General features: G+C 43.6%; 1 protein-coding gene across 13 annotated transcripts in view; it reads right to left on the bottom strand.

Annotated features, from left to right (window-relative positions):
• megf11 (multiple EGF-like-domains 11) overlaps positions 1-26242 on the bottom strand; it is a 568089-nt gene that overhangs the window by 456790 nt on the left and 85057 nt on the right. For 8 of the 13 annotated variants that reach the window (XM_068018269.1, XM_068018268.1, XM_068018258.1 and 5 more), the window contains one exon: positions 4045-4143. The gene's annotated coding sequence lies outside the window, so the exon portion shown is untranslated. Of the gene's footprint in view, positions 1-4044; positions 4144-6677; positions 6724-7100; positions 7193-14690; positions 14799-26242 lie in introns of those variants that run through there. The other 5 variants (XM_068018266.1, XM_068018264.1, XM_068018261.1 and 2 more) reach the window with 4 other exon arrangements.

Below are 26242 nucleotides of genomic sequence, written 5' to 3'. Positions count from 1 at the left end.
ATCTTCGCTGCCTTCGGAGAATACTTGGCATCAGGTGGCAGGACTATATCTCCAACACAGAAGTCCTTGAAGCGGCCAACACCCCCAGCTTATACACACTACTGAGTCAGCGGCGCTTGAGATGGCTTGGCCATGTGAGCCGCATGGAAGATGGCAGGATCCCCAAAGACACATTGTACAGCGAGCTCGCCACTGGTATCAGACCCACCGGCCGTCCATGTCTCCGTTATAAAGACGTCTGCAAACGCGACATGAAATCGTGTGACATTGATCACAAGTCGTGGGAGTCAGTTGCCAGCATTCGCCAGAGCTGGCGGGCAGCCATAAAGACAGGGCTAAATTGTGGCGAGTCGAAGAGACTTAGTAGTTGGCAGGAAAAAAGACAGAGGCGCAAGGGGAGAGCCAACTGTGCAACAGCCCCAACAAACAAATTTCTCTGCAGCACCTGTGGAAGAGCCTGTCACTCCAGAATTGGCCTTTATAGTCACTCCAGGCGCTGCTTCACAAACCACTGACCACCTCCAGGCGCGTATCCATTGTCTCTCGAGATAAGGAGGCCCAAAAGGAAAGGATACAGTTATTTCATAACTTCTAATCAACAGCAGTAAATATCTCAAATCTATTAAACTATTAATGGTTATTTAAGATCTTCAAACTGAAATTGAAGAGCTGATCTAGAAAATAGATTACAACAGTAAGATTAAATATTGCAAAGTGATGACAAATTAATTTTCAAATTTCAAATTAAATCCGATTGAACTACTCCCTGGACGACAAATTAAATTGTAAGAATTGCATCTTTTTTATTTTACTTCAGTATATATTATTATTGTCAGATTGTCCTATGCCTTAATACTCATTATTAACTAAGAAACACAACAGCAGAATCGACAGCACACAACACCTTATATTTGGGGTCATAGAATCATAGAAACTTACAGCTCAGAAGGAGGCCATCTTTGAAAGAGCAGTCATGCTTAGTCCCACATCTCAACCTTTTGTCTGCAACCCTGTAAGTTCCTCATCGTCAAGTATCGATCCATCTCCCTCTCAAAATTATTTATGGAATCGACTTCCACCAGCTTTAACTCTGAATGAAAACATTTCTCCTCATCCCCCCTCTAGATCTTTTTCCAATGATTTTGAATCCATGACCTCTAGTTATTGACCCACTCTACAGAGGGAATATCTTGAAAATCTCTATTAGGTCACCTCTTAACCTTCTCTGTTCCAAGCAGAACAGTACGAGCTTTTCCAACCTTTCCTCACTACTGAATTCCCTAGTAACATCCTGGTAAGCTTCCTCTGTACCCTTTCTAATGCACTTACATCTTTCCTGAAGCATGGTACCTGGAATTGTCAATCTCTTTGTTTTTATATTCTATTCCTCTATTTATAAACTCAAGTAACTCATATATGCTTTTTTAATTACTTTATCAACTTGGCCTGCCACCTTTAAGCAGTTGTGTATATGAACACCAAGGTGACTCTATCATTCTACACTTTCAAAATCATGCCATTTATAGAATACTGTCTTTCCATATTAGTCCTCCCAAAGTGAATCACTTCATATTTCTATATTGAACTTCATCTGGTAAACTTGTCTCTCTGTTTGGTATATTGTTCCCCATATATTTAAAGGAAAACTAAAGGATCTGGTGTATTTCGGAATGTTTCCAATATCAGAAAAATCATTAAAATAGTTTGTAAAATCAACATCTAAAAATGTCCTTATTGTACTAGAGTGCAATTGGTAACAAATAACATACTTACCCTACCACATCTTTAAAAATGTCAATCATTTACTTTCCTTCTACATTGTCTTAATTAACAACACTCACAGAATTGTTATAGCCCAGAAGGAGGCCATTCGGCCCATCATGTCTGCACGGCTCTCCTAACAAGCATTTCACCTAGTGCCACTCCCCACCCCACCTTCTCCCTGTAACCCTGCACATCTTCCTTTTCATATAACTGTCTAATTCCCTTTTGAATGCCTCGACTGAACCTGTCTCCACCACACTCTCTGGCAGTGCATTCCAGACCTTAATCACATGCTGCGTGAAACAGTTTTTTCTCATGTCGCTTTTGCTTCTTTTACCAATTACTTTAAATATGTGCCCTCATTCTTGATCCTTTCACGAGTGGGAACAGTTTCTCTCTATTTACTCTGTCCAGACCCCTAGTGATTTTGAATATACCTATCAAATCTCCTCTCAGCCTTCTCCAAGGAAAACAGTCCCAACCTCTCCAATCTATCTTCATAATTGAAGTTCCTCATCCCTGGAATCATTCTCGAGTACGTTTATATATTTTGGACATTTGGCAATAACCAAAAAAGAGAGCATGCTTTCAACATGCTAGACCTGTGCTGAAGCAGGAGCACTAACACTCCTCCATTGAATGAAGTAGTTCTCCCTCATTGTAACCATTTCGCTCCCATCAGTAGCAAGATCAATCAGCAGGCCTTTAAGAACTCCTGGCACCAGACTGCTGGATTAAAACTGTTTAAACATTTCAAAGACAAAGTTGTCCTCTCTTCAGCATAGCCTTAAATTCAAGTCTGGCCTTCTTGTCATTCTATGAACCTAAATCTATTGATGGATTTGTGTTAACATCACAAGTAATATCTCAGGACATCAATATAGTCATAGTGTCATATTGCTGACTTAAAAGTCAAAGATCATCAGTAAACAGGGTTAAAAAACTTATAACATTAGCAACACAACATTTGCAAATGAAAATACTACTTCTCAGACAACATCACTAAAATAATTTATTCTGCCTAATTATACCTTTAATAGCATGTAAACTGTATTGATCTCTTTTACATTACAAACATAATTCTTTATTACTAGTCATAAACTCATTAAGATTGTCAATTGTAGCACTGCTGATTGCATTCACAAGCTTTAAATCACTTTGTTTTACACTGTATTCTGTCATGAGGAGTACACTGCCCTTTGATATGCTGACTAACATCAAGTTAACCTATGACTCTGCAGATGGGCTGACATCTACACCAGCTGGGAAACACATTGATTTTACTTTCAATCATGTATTAACTATATATGTCAGCGACTTTCATCAACGAAAACATCTGATGAGCAGTTACTTTGGTGACACACTATTTATCTGACAGCAGTTCTCACTCTGCTACAAGGCGATTTATTATTGATTAGTTAACAAAGAAAATTTCATTGTACCAAACCTGAATATTTGTGAACATTGAAACTATTGTTCTGTTACAGCATAAAGATGTTGGTAATGAGTGTCAGCTCAGAGATATTGCTTGTAGCAGGGACCTATTTAAGGTTATGAATATTAGGATTTTTCTGACAAGTAGTGAGAGAGCATAAAAGGAGTTTTTCTTTAGTAAAAGATATATCAGTCCACACTGCTCTTGTATAGTCTGTTTATAGAGAAGCATTGATAGAGGCCTGGGTAAAAATCATCTGTCTACCATCTATCTGCTCAGGGAAACTTAACAACAACAAATAATTAGTATCACAAGATTCTTGTTGCCCTGATACTGATTATTTTGAAATTGAAGTTGTGTTCCAGACTAACTAGTGCTGGACTTGAAGATCTGAGTATTTACACAGGAAGTCGAGAAAATCAGTGAGCAAGAAATACAAGAAGCTGAGCCAAGATACAGAAAATCAGGAGCTAGGATCAGGCAACAGAACAAAGTGACAAGAACAAAAATATATTCATTGGGGTGATCGGAAGACAGTATTCTTATTTTGGCATACAGATGGTGGTTACAAATCACTGGGATCTTCACTCTGCTTTACAAAGTTACTAAACAAAAATCCAGGCTTTTTAAACAAAATTATTTTTTCTTGTTCCTAATATGCCTTCTACAGTAATATCATGAAAAACTACTGTTATTACTGATATCAACAGATTATCAATCGTCACAGTTTTATGCAAACAAAGCAGTAAAATTGATCCCAACATTTTAGATTTACTTTTATCCATCTTCATCTGTATCTGCATTTCAGAATTACAGCTGTGCTTAAATCTTGAATACTGGCTTACCTCAGATGCTTGGTTTAGTTTCAGAGCTCCTGTTGTTTTGCTCGACATTCAGTGCATTTCAATAGATTCATACACCTGGCAGGCTTTCAAAGCTGGCTCCTTTAGGAAGATCCCCGAGACACAGCAAGAGGTCAAAATAGAAAGGGCAAAGGATTAGTGAAGGTCTCAGGAAAGGAACTTAATGCAACAGCAGTAGTAACAGAGCAGAAAATATGTATAAGTTAATCGTAGCGACCTAATCAATATGTCATTGCCATTAAATACAGGCATGAGTCTTGGAATCCAATGGTCAAGGAATGTGTTGTAGAATTTTGCACTTGCTGCAGAATGAGAAGGGAAAACGGTTGTGCTCACTTAAACAAAAAAAAGTACAAACTGGAAACATTCAGTGCCACTTTAGTCCAAAAATGATGTTAATGAGGAGCACAGATGAGCTTTTGACAATAGTGACGCACAGCAAGTCAAATACGAATGTCTGTCTCACAGTTCAGATAGATTATAATTTTGTATATGTTGTTTTCATGTTACTGTGACAGAGTGTGGTGGGATATCCAAATTTGGAAAGGCACACAAATAGCACCTTTTACTGTACCTGTAGAGAAGGGAAGCTGTTAAGTACCCATCCTTTAAACATTTTAGCACAAATCAGTGCTCAACAGTAGCTGACACTAGTGCAACTGTATATTTACTATAAGATCACTGCTTGTGTCACTGAATAGTATGTGGTATGAAGGCTGGAGCAGTGCGATACCAACGCTGAGCCTCCTGCTTACCCATCTATGGCCTGCTTCTCCAATTACCTTCCCTGTTTTTAAAGGGCATGTTCCTTAAATGGGTGACCTCAATGCCTGTGGCTGTACTTCCTCTGGTAACAGACACCTACCTGTCTTTTATTGTGTGCTGTCTACTTCTACCGAAACAGAAGCAGATGTTGATGAGCTGTCAAAGCTTACATACAATGCAAGATCCACTCTATTTAAAATGATCTCTTTAGGGATTGCAAAGGTCAAAAAGTGAAGGTGGCAAGTGATGATACTGGAAGGTGTTGCCCGTGAGCTATCCTAGCCTTGTTTGTATAGAATGAAAGGGTCTTGGTGCTGTGCACAGGAAGCTGTTATTAATCTGACCGCAGGAGTATGCAAAGTTCAGTGATGGCTGCCTTGGGGAAGCATATTCTCCACATATAGGCTTCATCTGACATGTCATGTATATATACATGATAAATTGTGGAATGGTAGGATAGCAGTTATGTTGCTCGACTAGTAATCCAGTGTTCTGGACTAATAATTCAGAGAACGTGAGTTCAAATCCTACAATAACAGCTTCAGAATTTAAACTCCGTTTTTTAAAAATCTGAAAATGAAAAGCTGGCACTCGTAAAAGTGACCATGAAGTTGTTGGATTGTCATAAAAAAACCAACTGATTCACTAATGTTCTTTAAGGAAGGAAATCTGCTGTCCTTACCCAGTCTATCCTCTTATGTGACTCCAGACCTATACCAACATGGTTGACTCATAACTGTCCTCTGAAGTGACCTAGCATGACACTCAGTTATTAAGGAAGGACAATAAATGCTGGCCTTGTCAGCAAAGCCTACTTCCCAAGAATTAACAAACATATATATAGATCTGGGTCTGTGTGCAGAGAGATGCCCATAGTTACTCAAAGCATCACCCAATGATCATTACCTAGGGAAACAGGCATAGATAACAGATTCAGTGCAGCTTTAAGAGGCTACCAATAAGGATCCAATAAGTTTTACTGACTTTCTTTCTGCATCAGCACTACAGCACAGAAGCAGTGAATGACAAACAGCTACATGGAAATATGAAAAACAGCAGCAGGCTTTTAACAGCAAGGACCAACTGAAGAGATTTCCCTTTTAACACCAGTTTCATACAGATGCTGAGAATCAGATATGCTATTCAGGTGCTATTCTGCAGGGCTATTCTGATGAAGGGTCTCTGACCTGAAACATCAATTCTGCTTCTCTCTCCATAGATGCTGCCAGACCTGCTGAGTATTTCCAACATTTTTTGTTTTTAATATGCTCTTCGGGTGCCATGAATGCATTCTGGAAATCCCCAAGTTAACAAAAAAATCAGCACTCTAATGTCCCTAGCAGGTTCTATGTGCCAACGGGCATTGCCCCAGTTGCATCATTGGGCTGGATTTTATGGGCCCCGCTGAGGTGAGGTTGAAGATGGGGGGGGGGGGGGGAGCCAATAGAATTGTGACAGGTGGCAGAGGGCCCCTCGCTGCCCTGTCATTAAGCAATCTTGCCGGGGGCGGGATAGGCCAATAACGGCCTTCCCGCCCAGAGGTCAATTGAGGCCCTTAAGTGGTCTATTAACAGCCACTTAAGGACCTCTTCCTGCCGCCACTGGGATCTAACCAGCAGCGAGAGGTGCCTCCACCACTCGGGGAGGGCGCCTTGTAAAATGAGGCGCCCTCCCTGCAGGTTTGTGGGGAAGAGTCCCTCCTCCATGGGTAATCAGTTGTCCATGGAGTGCCCCAGCCAGGAAACAATGCAGCTCTCAGGACCTCCCTCCCCCTGGGCTTTATGACCAAACCTCAAATCCCACCTCGCCGGGGCCTTCTGGACTGGCCCCGGTGACCTGGTCTCACTTACCTGAAGTCCAGGGTTCCAGCGCTGAGCCTGGATCCAAGGCCTTTGCCATACCAGCAGTGGCCACCGCTCCCAGTGGTGTACCGATACTGCTGAGCTGCCGGCCCCATGATTGGCCAGCAGCTCTTGGAGGCAGAATCACACTCTTTAAAGGGACGGGATCCCGGCGCAGGCCACTTAACCACTTAATCCCCGCTGTTTCAGCCAGAAGCCAGGAGCCCCGCCTCCTCTACAAAATCCAGCCCATTATGTGCACTATTCATTGAGCACACTGGGACCTTAGTGCTCCATAAATTGGGAATCTGGGGCCCAGTGTGCAGCGAAGATCATGTTATAGGCACTATTATTCATTTAACAAGAACGTGCATAACTGTACATAAAATAGGCATAGGAATTTCAATTTCCTTTCACAAACAAGATATAAACCTTTTTTTAGTTTTTCCCTTCAAAGCACCAGATCCATTTGTATTCAAAGGTGAGGAGTACACTGCTCTGGGCAGCTGGAATATTTCATTTTTCTAAAAGTGCAAAGAAATAGTTTACTGCACAGCAAAATTTAATGTTTGGATATGCTGGTCTACACCCTGAAAGAAATATAGACATCATCACTCAACTTGATAACATACATAATTCATAAGGGTTTCCATTTCAATAATTCCTAAGAAACATCGTGTGGTACTGAAAAGTATCCAGGTCAACAGATGATTACTTCTTACCTAATTGTATTTATTTTAACAGCATAACCAATTGCAAGTTTGCCTTTTGAGAGATCATGGTAGAGGCTTGCAATCATGGTTCATGAAACCTTTACACCATCACTCCATGCACCAGCAAAACATAAATATGAGTAGGTGCACAAATCTATGCATTCCATAATAAACAAACAATTGGGCTGTAAGTCCTGTCTGCTGCTTTCTTCCTGGCTTAGAGTAAATATTGGGGTCATAGGAGTAATTTTAACCACATAAAACAGGTGGCATGTTAAAATTTTAAAAATCTTAAACCCAGCCCAAGCCACCTCCAACCTGCCCACTTCCAGTTTTAATGGCATTTAACTAATTTATTGGAGTTCTTTGTGGAAGTAACAAGCAAGGTGGACAAAGGGGAACCTGTAGATGTGGTGTACTTGGATTTTCAAAAGGCATTTGATAAGGTGCCACATCAAAGGTTACTGCACTAGGTAAGAGCACATGGTGTAGAGGGTAACATATTAGCGTGGAAAAGGGAGTGGTTAGCTAACAGGAAGCAGAGAGTAGGGATAAATGGGTCTTTTTCAGAGTGGCAAGCTGTAAACTAGTGGAGTGCTACAGGAATCAATGCTGGGGCCTCAACTATTCACAATCTATGTCATTGACTTGGATGAAGGGACCGAATATATTGTAGTTAAATTTGGCAGATGGAGTATAATGTGGGAAAACGTGAACTTGTCCACTTTGGCAGGAAGAATAGAAAAGCAGTATCCTATTTAAATGGGGAGAGATTGCAGAACTTGGTGGTATAGAGGGATCTGGGTGTCCTGGTACATGAATCACAAAAAGTTGGTATGCAGGTACAGCAAGTGATTAGAAAGGCAAATGGAATGTTGGTGTTTATTGCGAAGGGAATAGAGTATAAAAGTAGGGATTGCGTCACTGTAGCTGTACAGTACTTTAGTGAGACCACATCTGAAGTACTGCGTACAGTTTGGTCTCCTTATTTGAAAAAGGATATGATTACGTTAGCAGTTAAGAGAAGATTCACTCGACTCATTCCGGGGTGAAGGGATTATCTTATGAAGAAAGGTTGAACAGGTTGGGCCTATATCCGTTGGACTTTAGAAGAATGAAAGGTGATCTTATTGAAACATATAAGATTCTGAGGGGACTAGATAGAGTGGATACTGGGAGATATTTCCTCTTGTGGGGGATTCTAGAACTAGAGGACACAGTTTAAGAATGAGGTCTCACTTTTAAGACTGAGATAAGAGGAATTTTTTTCCCCGAGAGTCTTTAGTCTCTGGAATTCTCTTCCCCAGAAAGCAGTGGAGGCTGAGTCACTGAATTTATTCAAGGCAGAGTTAGATTTTTGCTACAGGGGTCGGCAACGTGTCCGTACACGGATACCGAAATCTCAAGAAGATGCACTTGCTGAGACTGCCTCAATTGCTATAAACTTGTATTCTGCTATTTTCAGCCACAGCATTTTTTTAAAATAATTTTCTCAGTATTTGTGTAATTATTTTTCACAACCTTCTAACAGCTAGTTATAAAGGAATGAGAGCAGGTTGTCATCTCATTGCCTCAGCTGGAAATAGCACCTTAAGGACATTCAAAAGAGAAAAAGGCAACAAAAAAAACAAACAATGAGACAAGAGTCTGGAAAAACAAATTTTATTCATTCATGGGATGTGGGCATCGCTGGCCAGGCCAGTATTTATTGTCCATCCCTATTGCCCTTGGGAAGGTGGTGGTGAGCTGCCTTCTTGAACCGCTGCATTCCATGTGGGGTAGGTACACCCACAGTGCTGTTAGGAAGGGAGTTCCAGGATTTTGACCCAGCGCCAGTGAAGGAATGGTGATATAGTTCCAAGTCAGGATGGGGTGTGACTTGAAGGGGAACTTGCAGGTGGTGGTGTTAGACTATGATAGACTAGTTAGCTTAATATGTGTAATAGATAAAATAGTTGGCAGCTTTCCAAGGGATATTATTGATGATTATCAAATGAGCACTGAGACCACAAGGAGCAGGCAGCACCAAGTCAGCAGCACAATGTCGTGCTTCACCAAACTGCTGGAATTTCTTCAGCAATTAACCAAACAAATGCAGCATCTGACTTTTCACAACTCGTGAAAAATTTCTGTAGATGAGTCTTTGAAAGATGATTAGGGATCATGGAATTAGTTCCAGAAGAGGGTCAAGAAGGTGAGTTTTAATTTTTGTTTTTTTAAAGGTTTCCTTGTGGGTCTGGAGGAGCAGGAGTCCCAGAAGGAAACCCAAGTTCTCCCCTACACTGGGACTTTTTTTATTCGTTCGCAGGACGTGGGCATCGCTGGCTAGGCCAGCATTTATTGCCCATCCTTAATTGCCCTTGAGAAGGTGGTGGTGAGCTGCCTTCTTGAACTGCTGCAGTGCTTGGGGTGTAGGTACACCCACAGCGCTATTAGGAAGGGAGTTCCAGGATTTTGACCCAGCGACAGTGAAGGAATGGTAATATATTTCCAAGCCAGGATGGTGTGTGGCTTGGAGGGGAACTTGCAGGTGGTGGTATACCCATGCATCTGCTACCCTTGTCCTTCTAGGTAGTAGAGATCGCTGATTTGGAAGGTGCTGTCGAAGGAGTCTTGGTGAGTTAATGCAGTGCCTCTTGTATATGGTACACACTGCTGCCACTGTACATGGGTGGTGGAGGGAGTGAATGCTGAGGGTGGTGGATGGGTGCCAATCAAGCAGCTGCTTTGTCCTGGATGGTATTGAGCTTCTTAAGTGATGTTGGTGCTGCATCCATCCAGGTAAGCACAGAGTATTCCATCACACTCCTGACTTGTGCCTTGTAGATAGTGGACAAGCACTGGGGCGACAGTCGGTGAGTTACTTGCCGCAGAATTCCTAGCCTCTGACCTGCATTTAAATGGGTGGTCCAGTTCAGTTTCTGGACAATGATAACCCCCAGGATGTTGATAGTGGGGGATTTAGCGATGGTAATGCCATGGAATGTCAAGGGGAGATGGTTAGATTCTGTCTTGTTTGAGATGGTCATTACCTGGCACTTGTGTGACAGGAATGTTACTTGCCACTTATCAGCCCAAGCCTGAACGTTGTCCAGGTCTTTCTGCATCTGGATATGAGCTGCTTCAGCATCTGAGGAGACGCAAATGGTGCTGAACATTGTGCAATCATCAGCGAACATCCTCACTTCTGACCTTATGATGGAAGGAAGATCATTGATGAAACAGCTGAAGATGGTTGGGCCTAGGACACTATGCTGAGGAACTCCTGCAGTGATGTCCTGGGACTGAGATGAGTGACCTCCAACAATCACAACCATCCTCCTTTGTGCGAAGTATGACTCCAACCAGCGGAGAGTTTTCCCCGATTCCCATTGACTCCAGTCTTGCTAGGGCTCCTTGATGCCATAGTTGGTCAAATGCTGCCTTGCTGTCAAGGGCAGTCACTCTCACCTCATCTCTGGAGTTCAGCTCCTTTACCCATGTTTGGACCAAGGCTGTAATGAGGTCAGGAGCTGAATGGCCCCCTCCCCCCACCGTAATTGCATCCAGACCCTCTCCCCACCCCTTTACTGACTGCTGGGAATGTTCCTGCTGCCTGAAATCCCACTCACACACATGCTGGTCAAGTACTGAATATTGCTACAATCAAGTAGGAGACTCAATTAAGAGATGAAAATGTGGCCCGGGAGTTAAAAATGTCCCAGGTCTGACTCCAGCAGAACCAGGAAAGCTTGGCACTTGCCCCACTGCACCAACATCAAATGCAAGTTAAAATCAGGAATAACGACACATTAGCTATATCATCTGCAAGTAGAAGGTGATTTTTTAAAAATTGAAAAGATTTAACTGGGGGCCAGTGACCAAAGGAGTTCCGCAGAGGTTTGTTCTAGATCTCTTGCCATTCATAATAATCACAAAGAATTTGAAGGAGCCTATTTATTGTAATATGACACTCATACTTGCAACTTTTCCATCTGGCTCGCATTTGCTACTGAGCCTGGTGTTTCTGCCAGAAGTATTCCAGCCATAGTTCTCTAACAGGGGTGGCATAGTGGCACAGTGACCAGGGGTGGCGCAGTGGCGTAATGGTTAGCACCGCAGCCTCACAGCTCCAGCGACCTGGGTTCGGTTCTGGGTCCTGCCTGTGCGGAGTTTGCAAGTTCTTCCTATGACCGTGTGGGTTTCCGCCGGGTGCTCTGGTTTCCTCCCACAGCCAAAGACTTGCAGGTTGATAGGTAAATTGGCCATTGTAAATTGCCCCTAGTGTAGGTAGGTGGTGGGAGAATTGTGGGAATTTGGTAGGAAATATGGGGTTAATGTAGGATTGGTATAAATGGGTGGCTGATGGTTGGCACAGACTCAGTGGGCTGAAGGGGCCTGTTTCAGTGCTGTATCTCTCTAACAGGAATAAGAAATGTCATGAAAAGTATTTACATGAATTAGATAGAGAGGAACATAGCAAGTAAAAGTAACTAAAGGAAATACTTAAAACATGGGAATTTGGTTCTATCTTTAAAGATGTAAAGCACAAAATTATTTATACATGGAATTATTTCAAAGATAGCGAAAAATTAAAGCTATGTTGCCCTGATCAATATCTGGTGCCATTACATGTTAGTTAATTCATATTAATTCTATTTACTTTCAGTTCTGTATAGCACAGTATTTTCATATCTGAATCAGATGTAATTAGTCAGTCACATTCATTAAATTCAACACAATTACTACAATTATAATCTCTATTAAAATTATGTATTGACTGAATTAATAGCATCATATGCCATTAAAGGACAGAAACCTAATAAAATAGTAAGTAACATGATAAATGGAACAAGAGTGGTGTTCAAATTTTCTTTTGGGATCCCAATGCAGTATGTATACTAAATAAAGGTTTATAAACCCCTGATCAAATAATCACAAATCTACAGCAGAGCAGTTGACATCTCTACATGCTCTCGTAAAATACTAGGTATGTGTCAATAATATGGGCAAGCATTGTTTCTCAGTACATACATAGAGGGATTGTAAGAAACCTCTACTGATAAATACACTGAAAAGTGATGTGCCAAGCTACTGAATCTGCCAGCACATAAAGTGAATCTTAAAGACTTTCATCAGGTAAATTAACTTTACTTCATTTAATGAAAATTTGAGAACAAAATCAACGAAATGTGAATTAATTTTAAAAAGGAAGCAAATTGATTTATAGATATAGATAAAGTCAATTAGCCAAACCCATTGCTCATATGTCAATGTGTTGCCCAATACAGCCGTAGTGTGGAGGTTCATGTCCAAGATTCTCAACAGGATCACTTACTAACTCAATCATTACATCCTGGAAGCACCACATAGAAGAATAGAAGTCAAAGAGAGTAGCAGCAGGCTCCACTTGAGCACTTCCTAGCAGCCAGTTACAGAGCAGTGCAGGCTGAGCCTGACACTCAGCCCCATAGTATTAACCTGTTTGCTTAGGGAAGGGACCAGAGAGCATGAAGCCATTTGCAAGGGAGGAAGATTTCAGGGACTAGGCAGCAATGGTAAAGAGAATACACTAAAACTGAACTGAGTAACAAATTGTGGAACAACAAAAGTTGTTTCTGCAGAAAAGATTTTGCAGGTACAGGTATCAAGGGATATGGAGCTATGCCAGATAAAAGGAACTGTGGTACAGATGAGCCGTGATTTAACTGAATTGTAGAACAGGCTCAAGGGGCTGAATGGCCTACCGCTGTTCCTATGTATTCCTAAGGGTATCAATGCTGCTTTAACCTATCAAATAATTGTGCACACCAACAACTACTTAATAAGTAACAGCAACCAGCACAGAATGAGGCTTACTGCCCTCTGAATCTGCAACCATTCATTGGTTTCTTCCATCTCTGCCTTTGCATCCATGCCAGACCAAGTTGGCAAAGAAATGGATCAATGATCCCAACTTGATGTGTGGATGTTTTAGGACACTTAGTCATAATATTTTAAATGCACCAAGGAGGATATCTCATAAAAGGCCAATATTTCTTTAAAAAGATGAGTTGCTGCGAATTCTGAGTTAACTTCACAGATTTTTAAGGCTTTCTTCTATTTCTGTTGAGTAAAAAAAGCTGTTCATAGTTTGTAAACAGTGAGTAAAGTAGCACGTCTGAGTAGCTCAGCCTGACAGTGTGAGGGAGATGAATTCACATTCTTAGCTGAATTGACACAATCACTGAAAGAATCAAAATCGTGGCCGGGATTTTACGTTGGGCGAGAGGCTCCACCCACTGGCTAAAAAGTCAGGGGTGAGCCTGCCTCCACCAGGTCTGGGGAGCCACGCCAGGATTTTATGCTCCCCAGGCCCTTAATTGGCCTCAGGTGGGACTTCTGCCCCTCTGAGGCAAGAAATCCCACCTAATGAGCTGCTGGCCAATCAGCGGGAGTGGTGGCTGACTACATTGAAAATGTTGGTCCCTTTAATTAATCAGGACTTAATTCAGTGTTAATAGAGAGCAGGTGATCCTCATTGCAGTTTGCATTTAAGGGCTGGGATTTCCCCCAATCAGGAGATTACCTCTGGACAGAGAGTTAGTCCAGAAAGGAAGAGTGGAAACTAGTATATGGACTAAAATGTGAATGGAGAATAAAACAGTTGTGGATCAGAGACTGTCACCAGCTTCCTGATTTTGGTGAATAGATATCTGCCTTATTAACAGTGGCCACTGCTGGGACTGCACCCAGCCATGGCAGGATCGTGGAAGCCAGCCTGGTAAAATGATAAGTATCTGGGGCCTTGCTGGGGACAATTGGCTGGGCCCTGGCAGGGGGGTGGCCTCCATGGAGCATAGGGTGCCAGATCAGGAGGGGCTTACTCCCCTCGCCCACAAGGAGGCTGCTAGGTTTTACTAGGCAGCCTCCTGGAGGGCCTGATCCACCCACCCACTGCTGGTAAAATACCAGCAATGGTGGGAGGAGGCCTTCAAGTGGCAGTTAATTCTACAGGGCCTTGATTGGCCTGGGGCATGTGGGCTGTTTCTCGCCACTGCTGCCCCTTGTTAAACTGCAGCGGGGGGGCGGGATGGCTTCGAGAACGGCCTGTCTCCCACTCAATTTTACAACCCCCCAACCCCACACCACCAGCCCACTCCTAGGTGGAGGGTGGGGGCGGGTGGGTGTGCGTAAAATTCTGGCCTGTAACTTTACTGGAATACAGCTCCTTTGTGCAGTCAGACAGAGTAACCCCTACAGACAACCCCATCCCATTCCTATTTGGGGTCATTAATTACATATTGTAAATCTACTGTCTGAACCCATGAACCTGAAATGTTAAACTTACCTTCTGCTCTCCACAGATGATGCCTCACGCTGTGTGTTTCCAGCATTTTCTGTTTTGATGTCAGACTTTCAGCATCTGCATTATTTTGCTTTTTGTTCTGTTCCTATTCTCTTGGCCAAACAACAGTGCATGACATTACAGGGAAATTAAACAGAAAATAACAAACATTTTAGGAATATTGAAATAAGTTGAAAAATTAAAAAGTGCTTTAAGACATTGCTTAATTGGTGTAATTTGCTATGCACTAGGGAACACTCTGCTAGGAAGAGAGTAGGGAAGGATTACACTTCCATCATCCCCGGGCAAGTATTAAAAGTGAATAGCAGATTACAACATTGAATACCTACATGAAGGCAAGATTCAATTCACCTTTCTCACAGATCTTAAAGATGAAAGTACTGAACTGAAACCAAAGTGGCAATATGCAGAGATGAATGGAGAAAAAGGGCTGGATTTTACCTGAGGCGGACGGGAATTCGCCACCGACGTAAAAGTTGGTGGCAAACCCTCTTCTGCCTAGCCCGGGGATCACCCCGCATTTTACAGGTCCCCAGGCTTTAATTGTCCCGAGGCGGGACTTCCACCCACTTGAGGGAGGAGGTCCCACCTCAGTGAGCTACCGGCCAATCAGCGGGCCGGCAGCTTAGTCCCAGCAGCGCCACCTGGAGCGGTGGCCACTGCTGGGACTGCAGCCCAGCCGGCGCCATGGACCCTGGGGAAGATGCAAGTTGGGCTTGCCTCACCAGGGGGATCGGTCCTTCCCTGGTGAGGCTGCAGTGGGGGTTTGTGGGGAGGAGACGTTTTGGGTCCCGGGTGTGGGTTGGGAGGCGGGGGCAGCCTCAATCAGGCACCCTGTGCCCGACTGCCATGGCCCCCCTGGGGCACGGAAAGGCTGGCAACTATCGCTGGGCGGTCTTTCACATCCCCAGCACATCCACTTGCCACGGGTAAAAAAACCCATGGAGGCAGGCGAGGGCCATTAAGTGACCGCTAAGTGGCCACTTAAGGGCCTTGATTGGCCTCGGACGGGCGGTCTGTTCCCCTACCCCACCCCCCCCCCCCCCCACCCCCACCCCGAACGCTGTAAAGTTGACGGGAGGCAGGAGCTGGGCGGACAGGCCTCCCGGAGCCTCCCGCTCAATTTTACGCCACCCCCACGCCACCATCTGGAGTGGCGTAAAATTCAGCCCAAAGTCTTTAAAGCAGTTGCTGACGCCATTTATAAGTGTTGTTTTGTTCAGTCATTGAGTATGTTTAAAGCAGAGATTGACGGATTTCTAAATACACATGACATAAGGGGATATGGGGATAATGTGGGGAAAACGCATTGAAGTGGATGATCAGCCATGATCATATTGAATCACGGGGCAGGCTCGACGGGCTGAATGGCCTACTCCTGTTCCTATGTTTTGTTGTCATTTTGATGGGTATTGATATTTTTTGTATTTCTGAGTTACTGTCATCAAGTACATTGACTTGAAAGATACTTGTCAGATTTATGAACAAGAAGTGATCGTGGACTACTTATGCCATTATACTTTAAGATTATACTTGAAAAATGAGCATAAAAAGATATCACAGAACATTCAGGTTTGAAATCTGCTAACAACCAAAATGACTTCAGCGGTTGCCAACATGGTTCATTTTGAGCAGGCTATTGATCAGTTCACATTGATATTACTTTTCTTCTGACAGGAATCAATAATATCAATGTGGAGGTCCTTTGTGAATACCACAATTCTCCATTCCATATCCTTGGATATTGGAAGAAACACAGAGGGATGACTAGAGGCACGTGCTATGATTGCAGAAATCACAAATGACTGATGTTAACCCCTGCAATAAAGAGTTTAATGTTTTCACATCAAACTGTGTTGAGAAAATACTTTTCTGTTTTATAGCTTGTAATTATGCAACAAAATAACATGGTGGTACTGAGTTTGAAGACTGATGTGGAAGGTGTGGATACACAAGAGAAAAAAACCTATGAGGTTTTGAATGCTTGTGCCATATGTTTGTTGTTCTAAGGAAAAATACTTCTTTCCTCAATACAACGAATCCTTTTAAAATGGTTTCTTCCCATGTTACTTTCTTTTCTACAGTAATAACTTTTCTGACCACCATTGGAATAACAAATAATTTTTGTGTGTATTACACTGTCCCTGAACATCATGCAGCCCTGTATGATACCAATTATATTGTATGTCGAGTTTGAACATGTCAACAATTCAAGTTAAATTTCAGAGATTAAGTGCAGAAATCAGGAAAAGGTAAAAAAAAAATCACGTAATCAACCATAAAATACTAGATGCATCTGTCTTCCCCTTCCAACAAAATGTTAAATAAAGATGTCCTTAAAGCATTTTATTCCCAATGGTTCATTGCTTCTCCAGTACCCATCTTGTCAGTATCTGACAGAACAAGATAAATATGTTTATAATAAACAGCTTGTGAATAACAAGGAGCTTATACTGAGACCGAATTTTAATAGCTTGCTGCCTTCAGAAATGCATGGCGCACGGATGAGACGTGCGTGGCGGCTCATTAACATGGAGGGGGCGGAGCGCCCGCCCCAATGACTTAGAGGGGGCGGGCACTTCGTCCCTGGCAACGGTGTCCAGCGTCACCACGCAGGCGCCAGCGCCATTTTTAAAGGGCTTCAAGCCCTTACCGGCAATTTGAATATTTAAACAGAAATGGAGGGAACATTTAAAGTTATAACTTTAATAAAAGATCAAAGCCCCTCTCCCACCCCCGCAATGACCATATATTGACTTTCCCACACAAAGAACAAATTTCTTCCCATCCCCAACTTCCCCCCACTAACTTTACTTTTGCCCTTCAACTCCTTCCCATCATCCCCTCAGCCAATAGAAGGAGTTTTACCTGTTTCCCTCCCCCCCACAACCTGAAATTTTCACTCCACCCCCCCCCCCGGTGTTATGCCTCAGATCTGTGAACTAAGATCCAAAGGCGCAGGACTTCCGGCAACCGGCCGGAATATCGGCCTGGGCAGACATTGTGAAAAGGTAAGTACTTATGCAGTGATTATACTTTATTTAAATATGCTAATAATTTTTTTTGCCGAGCGGTGGGGGGAGGCCGCCCCAAGGCCTCGCTGCCGGTAAAATGGGGCGGAGCCTTCCCAGCATTGAGGGCCAATGGCAGATCTCTCCAGGTCCCCCCCCCCCCCACCTCCAAATGACCCCCAACGTCAGGGGGCTTATAAAATTCAGCCCGATGTCTCCAACAGGTCGGCAAGAACCCACATCAAAAGCTTCAATCAATCCGCAGCAGAACACACAGAGTTCTGACCTTTCCATTGTATTTAACCAGTTATAGCTTCAACCCCCACCGAGCACCAGGAAGATTTTATTTCCCTTTGTGAGACATCATCTCCCACTCCCATGGCTCCACCAGTTATGCTCTGTAGCTGGGTGATATGAATGCATTACTTCAAGGTTCAGATGGCAAACAGATCACTGAAAGTTCATTCTCAATTTCATCCAAACTGTAGTATTGATTGTGATACATATATAAGCATTTACATTAATGAGGGATAGGAGAACTGTATAAAGATGTCCTTACAATTCCTAATAACTCAATCAAATTTTTAAATAAAACCAATTCATACCCAAGTAAAACTACCTCCTGTAAAGTAATAGATAACTAGAATTTTTCCCTTTAGTTTTTAAATCTTTGTGTTTCTGCACTCTCTTTGTGTTTCTGCACTCTTTTTGTGAATTGTTTTATTCTCCCTGCCTAGTTCCCTCCACAGCTCTATCCCATGCTATATATTTAACATAAGGCACTTTTTTTCTAGGCCATAATACTTCTGTGTACATGAAGATATTAATGCAGAATAGTTACTTTATGCAATTTCCTCCCATCACAGTAGCCAAATCCTAAATCATTTACCTTTAATGTACTGAGATGTAAAGAACTTTTTATCATATCTGCAATCACAACCCCTATCCTGCCTGGGATTTAGGCATTTTAGTCTTATAAATAGGGATATATAGTACAAAAGTAAAGCAATGTGTTAAACTTCTACATGGCAACAGTTGTGACATTATGGAAAGGAATTAAAGCCACAGAATGTATGCTATATAGATTCCCCTGGAAGACACCAAAATTAAGAAATTATAGTTCGAGAGAAAGACTCAAGAACTGTTTATACTAGACCACAGAAATCTAAGAGAAGATGTAATAAACATTTTTAAAATTACAAGTTTTAAAAGGGATCATTGAGTGAAATTTTTTTTTCTGGTTGAGGAGTCAGTGACAAGAGGTCATCAATTTTAAATTACTACTAAGAGAGCAAGGAGCAAGGTTAGGGGAAATGGGTTGGATTTTCAGCCCCCATTGGGGCCAGGATCAGAAGTGGGTGGGAGCTAAAAATAGCCCCGGCAGCTGGTGTGCAGGTTTCCCAGCTCCATCCCGCCTCCGAGCAGAGGTGGGATTGAAAGCCAGCAGGGTTACCCACCCACATGCGGCGTGTAGCCAATCAGGATCATTAAGAACCAATTGAGGCCAATTAAAGGAGGCCCACTGGAATTTTCCAAGCGGCTTCCATGTTCTCACAGGTGGCGGGTGCCAGTTTAGGTGTCTGGAGGCTGGCACACAGCAGCAGGCCTGGGGAGCCAGTGTTCCAGGGAGGGCTACAGGCCCTCCCTACCTGCCTGGGTGTAGGAGCAGCCACATGCCGCCCTGCCGAGGACCTCATCCCTGCCCCCCATCAGTGGTGGTCTGGATGCGGAATCTATTTTTCAATTAAAGATTTTAAAAAAGTTGGAGAGGATGCCTCCATCTTGAAGCATCCTTTCTCTTACTCACCTATTACAGCCTGCTGCTCCTTTCAAGCTGGAAGGCCTCCGATTGTGACTCCAGCTTCAAGTCTGCCTACCCTTAATTGGATGGCGAACCTGCCCTCTGGCCATTAATTGGCTGCCCCAGGGAAAATCACAGGTGAGTGACTGTTTCTCTCCAGGGCAGGTTCAGGGCCTGGAAACAGTCCCGACTTCCGTTTCCTCCACAACCACCCAGAGGGAAAATCCAGCCCAATGACTTTGGATCGTCAGACTATAAAATGCTTTACCACACGAATTAGTTCAGACAGAGGAAGAAGCAAAATAAGATATAGAGCTCTGGAGAAACAGATTTTGGATTTTGAAGTCTACTTGTGCTGTAAACCTCTATTGTTCAACTTTTTTTTTTAATTCATGGGATATGAGCATTGCTGGCAAAGCCAGCATTTACTGCCCATGTATAATTGCCATTGAGAAGGTGGTGGTGAGTTGCCTTCTTGAACCACAGCAGACCAGGTGGTGAAGGTACTCCCACTGTGCTGTTACATAGGGAGTCACAGCATTTTGACCCAGCAACAATGACGGAATGGCAATATATTTCCAAGTGCGTGACTTGGAGGGGAACTTGGAGGTGGCGGTGTTCCCATGCGCCTGCTGCCCCTTGTCCTTCTGGGTGGTAGAGGTCACGGGTTTGGAAGGTGCTGTCAATTAAGCTTTGGCCAATTATTGCAGTGTATCTTGTAGATGGTACACACTGCAGCCACATTCTGCTGCTGGTAGAGAAAGAGAAAGTGACAGTTTAAGGTGCTGGATGGGCTTTCAATCAACCAGGCTGCTTTGTCCTGGATGCTGTCGGGCTTTTTGAGTCCCCTAGGATGATGATGGGGGGGGGGGATTCAATGATAGCAATATCACTGACTGTCATAGGGAAGTGGTTAGACTCTCTCTCGTTGGAGATGATCATTGCCTGGCACGTGTGGCACGAATGCTAATTGCCACATCGCTCAAGCCTGGATTTTGTCCAGGTCTTGCTGCATACAGGCACGGACGGCTTCAGTATCTGATGAATTACAAATGAAACTGAACACTGTGCAACCATCAGCAAATATCTCCACTTCGGACCTTATGATGGAGGGAAGGTCAATGAGGCAACTGAAGATGGTCGGGCTTGGACACTATCCTGAGGCACTCCTGCGGCTGAGATGATTAGCCTCAAATAATCACACCATTTCTCATGCTTGCTATGACTCCAGCCAGTGGAGAGTTTTTGCCCTTTGACTTCAATTTTACTACGGCTCCTTGATGCCACACTCTCAATTGCTGCCTTGATGTCCAGAGCAGTCACTCTCACCTCACCTCTGGAATTCAGCTTTTATCAATATTTGGACTATATCTGCAACTTTCCTCCTCTGTAGCCCCAAGCACCGCATCCAACCTTCATTCACATGCAATATTACAATATCCCCTCTAGACACTGGGGATTAAAAAGGATATTTAAATGATCTGTTAATGACCTAATTGTCTACACACATGAATTTAATAGCCAATTTCAAGTATTGCCATAAGATTAAGGAAAGCATCCAGATTCTTTAGGGGTAAATTGCCATTACTTTTAAGGACAATTTAAAGTACTTTGGGGGAATTGTCCAAATGGCAGTAAATTAAGGCCAGACCACTGCTTTTTTTTTTTACAGGTTTATCATAACTGCCTTGTTTTTGTACTCTATGGCCCTATTTATAAAGCCCAGGATCCTGTATGCTTTATTAACTGCTTTCTCAACCTACCCTGCCGCCTTCAATGATTTGTGCATATATACCCCCGTCAGGAGGTGGTGAACTAGCAGGGAGTCCATTCTGGCTACAAGCGGCAGCCATTGTGAAGCCAAGCAGAGTGGAACAGTGTGGGCATTGACACTGTCAACCGGGAGAAGGGGAAAAGTAGTAATCGCTGCAGAGCATACCACCAGAGTGCCATCTCACATTGGCACTTGTGTGGGTAAAGCGATGGGGGGGTAAGAGACCCTGGAGACTGAGGGACTCCATATGCCTTGGGCCTCATTCATTCAGGTTTCAGTTCCTCCAGAGAAGACAAGCATCAGAGAGGGAGAGAGCTGCAGCCACAGGCAGCATCAACCAGAGGGTCAGCAGGAGCATCAGCCTCATTGTTGGGGGGGTTGGGGGGGAATGGAGGAGAAGTGCATAGAGGGATATGCAACCAGCCTCATGTGCGAAGTAGTAACCACCACAGAGGGTCTACTAATTAACCTATTCTGATCCCACTGAAATAGTTAACCGAAAATAACTCTTGATAAAAAGGCTGAACTAAACTCTAGCCATTACAGTGTTAATGTGTCCTGTGAGAAATGTTTCAAAGATGGAATGTCCTTGATTTTATACTTCAATATAAATATTACTGATCTTTTTATTCTGATTAACACTTATTATACCGAGAATCTATTCAATAAACATGCCAATTTAAAACTTAACTCTGTACAAGCTTCACAGGCAAATCCTGAACATTTCAGAATAAAAGTTCTTCATACCTTATTCATAACTCATATGACTTTCTATCTACTTTTTATAGGCTTGTGCAACTCTCATTAAATTACATTGTGTCATTTGCTATAGTTCAACAACATGCACAAATTTTGTGTTTACTATTGGGGTAGTTCGTCTGAACACATTTTCCCAGTCACTAACTTCTCTATTATTTATGAGGAGTCACCATGGAATACTCAAATTATACAGTATTCAATCAGTGGTCAAGTGCTTTTAATTCACAATTCTGACTCTTTCATTCATTACAAAATCATTCACTTAAGCTGAATGAGAAGCTAACATCTGCAATAACTATGTTCTAACCATAATAAATAAATACATTAACTACAGATCCATCAAGTAACAGAAGTATTTGCAACAAAAACAACTGTTCTTAAAGAAGATAGTTGAATAGTTACATGCACTAAGTGCCACTTACAATTCACAGAAATATTAATTTAATGAAAATTGAAGATTTGACACCTAGGGCAGAATTTTGAGTCCTGCGGCGTTCCCAACGGTAGGACTGTAAGTTGGCATGACTTCTACTTCTGCCATTTTCCCCGTATCCCACACAATTGTATATTTAAATTAACATTGCGGCAATGGGCATAGGATACACATGGGATCATGCGGATAGGACAGCCTTTCATTGGTTGGACCCACCATCAGAGTCAAGCACCATGACTGCTATGGATATAAAGCATTCTGTGTTTGCAGCCTCAAGGAGCAGCAACCTTTCTATCATGTAAGTTTCTTCAGATGTACCTAAGTTAAATGTTTTAATTAATTCAAAATGCTTTTGCCTCCCTTAATTTGAGAAATCCAACACCAACTTCACAATTTCTTTCCCCTGCAATAAAATCAAAGCAGATGTCAGCCAGCAGGCAGCATCTCACCCCACGGTTCAGTGATGCCTCCCTGCAGGTGCTCCTCCAGGCCGTCAGGGAAAGGCGGGAGGCCCTCTTCCCTGCAAATGGACTCAGAAAACCCTCCCGCCAGACCAAGGCAGCCTGGATGGAGGTAGCAGAGGAGGTCTCAAATCATGGGGTGACACGTAGAACCTGGGTTCAGTGTCGCAAACAGATCAATGACTTGCTCAGATCGGCGAGAGTAAGTTATCTTGGTGAAGCTGCTCCACTGGTTTCTACCTGATCTGTGTCTTTAAGACAGAAGGTAGACAAGGTATGCAGTGGAATGCCTGAGCAACCTTGGTGCCATACACTAAATGATTGTGCATCGTCTATGTGCTTGGAAGTGTCGTGCAAAATCGACTGCAGAATGAGTGATACTGATGCATGTATGCAAGAGTTGTGATGTATCTTTGGACATGTCATTAAATCTGCACTGTCTCCTGTAGGATAAATGTACCCACAACCAGCACAAGTGTGCTAAACAGGAAGAGGTGTTCCTGACATCAGGGTGCTGATCCCTGCTAAGGAGGCGTCAGAAATTACAAGAGAGGAGGGAGGCAGGGCGATTGCAGATGGCAAGGCAGGATCCACAAGGCGGAAGGATGAAGTGTCATCTCCACTCTCGCAGGTGTGTATGCTCACCAAAAGGAAAGTGTGCGAACTCATGTGCAACTGATGCTTAAAGTGCCTCTGTTTGTGTCTCCACTGCAGGTGCCCACACCCGAATCCTGGAACACCACGAGGCCCAAGAATCCTCCTCTGGGGAGGAAGATGAAGCCAATGCCCGAGGGTGCAGACACCTGCCTCTTCTTCCACCTCTGCCCACTCAGATATATCCACACAGACCGCGGGGGGCTTATGATTAGAATCTGGGTCACGTGCTGGTAGTCATGACACAGACACATCCCAGCAACTAAGGGAGCATGTGCCAGCCAGGTCCCAAGACTATCGGAAAACTGCTGAGGACCAGGCCCCTGCTCAGCCCCACGCTCATGATGATCCTCTGTTTGTTGTTACGAGAAGTCTGCTGGATGTGCAGCAAATCCATGTGGAAAATATGTCAGAGGGCTTTGCGCATGCCATGGAGGAGTCCATGCAAGCCATGATGTCTGCCATGTCCCAGGCATATGAACATATAGCTGCCTCAGTTGAGAGTTTGGCGAGTGCCATCGTGAGTCTCATTGAGCACTCGTGCCATATGCATTCTAACCTACACTCCATCGCTGTTGCCGTGGACTCCATGCAGCAGAATCTAAGCAAGAGGGGGCCAAGGAACCTGGACCTCCCTACGGGTCTTCCTTCTCCTCAGCGAGACAAGCAGGTGCCATTGTGCACATAGATACAGGACGAATGCATGCCAGCTGCTCCGAGGCTTCCTCTCAGGACACCCCCAGGGTGAGCAGCGTCTCATCCTCCACCCCCCCGACATTGACCTCCTTACCTCCAGCAGGCGAGTACATGGGAGATACTCAATCACCCTTGCTGCAAACCCCCAATAGGATAGAGCCACCAAGGCCCAGTGCTTCCAGAGTACGTCCGCCACAGTCATGAACAGCAACGGGGCAGTGCACTAAGCAAACTGCCTCCACCTCAACTGCTAATGTCGGGGTTGCACCTAGACATAATGGGAGGAAACGCAAGATGAAAAGGTTTTGAGCATGGAGGTGGCATGGGTGCTGTAATAATTGTGCACATTTTGCTCCATTTTCAATACATCTTTATTTAGTTTAATATTTGATGCACTCTCGTAAGTCATTTGCTTGGTTTCATTTCAAAAGGAAAATGCTTATTGGAGATGTATGGCAGGAACGCATTGTTGCTTGCAATGTCTTTCAGAAAGTGCCCAGTGGCAATTTTTCAGTTTGATGTTAGCCTTCAGTCCTCAATGATGGCAGTATCTCATCTGCATATTTTTCAATGTTCAAACTACTAACATATCTTCCATTCATAGATCTGCAGTCACACCCTTACTTTCCTAGCATTGTATTTTCCATTGCTTCGTAGCCCAGAGAACATTAGATCTGCTGGTCACATCAAAGTGCTGCAAAGTTGTAGCTTCTTATGCGTGTGGGTTAATGCTTTGCTGCATTACAATATTTTCAAAGGAGACACATGTCGATTTTAGTAAGTGGATAGCATACAGTTTGTTTGCCACATCTCGACTGCAGGTTCATGTACTATTGTCAGAAGAGTCCTTCTTTTTGATTGCAGCATCGATTAAGACCTCAGGTGTACGTGCACATATTTGGAGAATGTATGTTTTCTCCTCTCAACCTTCCTTTTTTGAACTGGCTTATTGTTGGCTAAAATGTGCAAATATGAGATTTTCCCTGATATCCCTTACATGTCTCTCCATGGTCCTTATATCTATAATAGCATTGTTGCTCCCCTCCTCACCCTCTTCATAGTCATCCTCATCTGCAGAGGACTGGTGTTCCTCCTCTTTCTCCACCTGCAGAAAATAGCCCTAAGTACCTTGTTGCGTAATGCACAGCAGACAATGGTGATTCATGAGATCCTCTCTGGCGTGCCATGAAGAGCCCCTCCAGACCAGTCAAGGCAGCGCAAGTGCATTTTCAGCATGCCAATTGTGTTTTTGATGATAGCTCTGGTGGATGCTTGAGCAGCACTGCATCTCTCTTCAGCCGTGCTTTGAGGATGATGCACTGATGACATCAACCATGTACAAAGGGATAACCCTCGTCACCCAGGATCCAGCCGTCCACATCGGCTTATTCTTCAAAAACCCCTGGCAGCTGTGATTTTCTCAAACTGTATGAGTCGTGACTGCTCCCTTGGAAACATTTACAAACTTGCATCAGTTTTCTCCTGTGGTCGCAAACCAGTTGCACGTTCAAAGATTGGAAGCTTTTGCAAATCACAAATGCAGCATGCTGCTCTCAGGGAGCTCTAATGGCCTCATGAGAGCAGTCAATCACCTCTTGCACTCTAGGGAACCCAGTGATGACAGCGAAGCTTGCAGACCTTGCTGCATGGCTGTCCTCATCTACAGGCAAGTAGATGAACTGATTGGCACGACGCAATAGGGCATTGGTCACCTCTTTGATACACCTATGGGTCGCAGACTGTGATATGCGCATATGTCGCCCGTTGATCTCTGGGAGATGCCGGTAACCTAAAGATTGAGTGCCACAGTCACCTTGAGGGCAGGTGGCATGGGTTTTCCACCAAACCTATGCAGTTGTGGGTCATGCCGCAGGATCGTGAAAACTTCTGTGACCATTTCACATGACATCCTTAGGCGTCTCTGGCATTGCCTCGCTGACATTTG

The sequence above is a fragment of the Heterodontus francisci genome, chromosome 38 (assembly GCF_036365525.1).
Source record: "Heterodontus francisci isolate sHetFra1 chromosome 38, sHetFra1.hap1, whole genome shotgun sequence".
Taxonomy (NCBI): domain Eukaryota; kingdom Metazoa; phylum Chordata; class Chondrichthyes; order Heterodontiformes; family Heterodontidae; genus Heterodontus; species Heterodontus francisci.
This window is presented reverse-complemented; position numbering and strand designations above follow the sequence as displayed.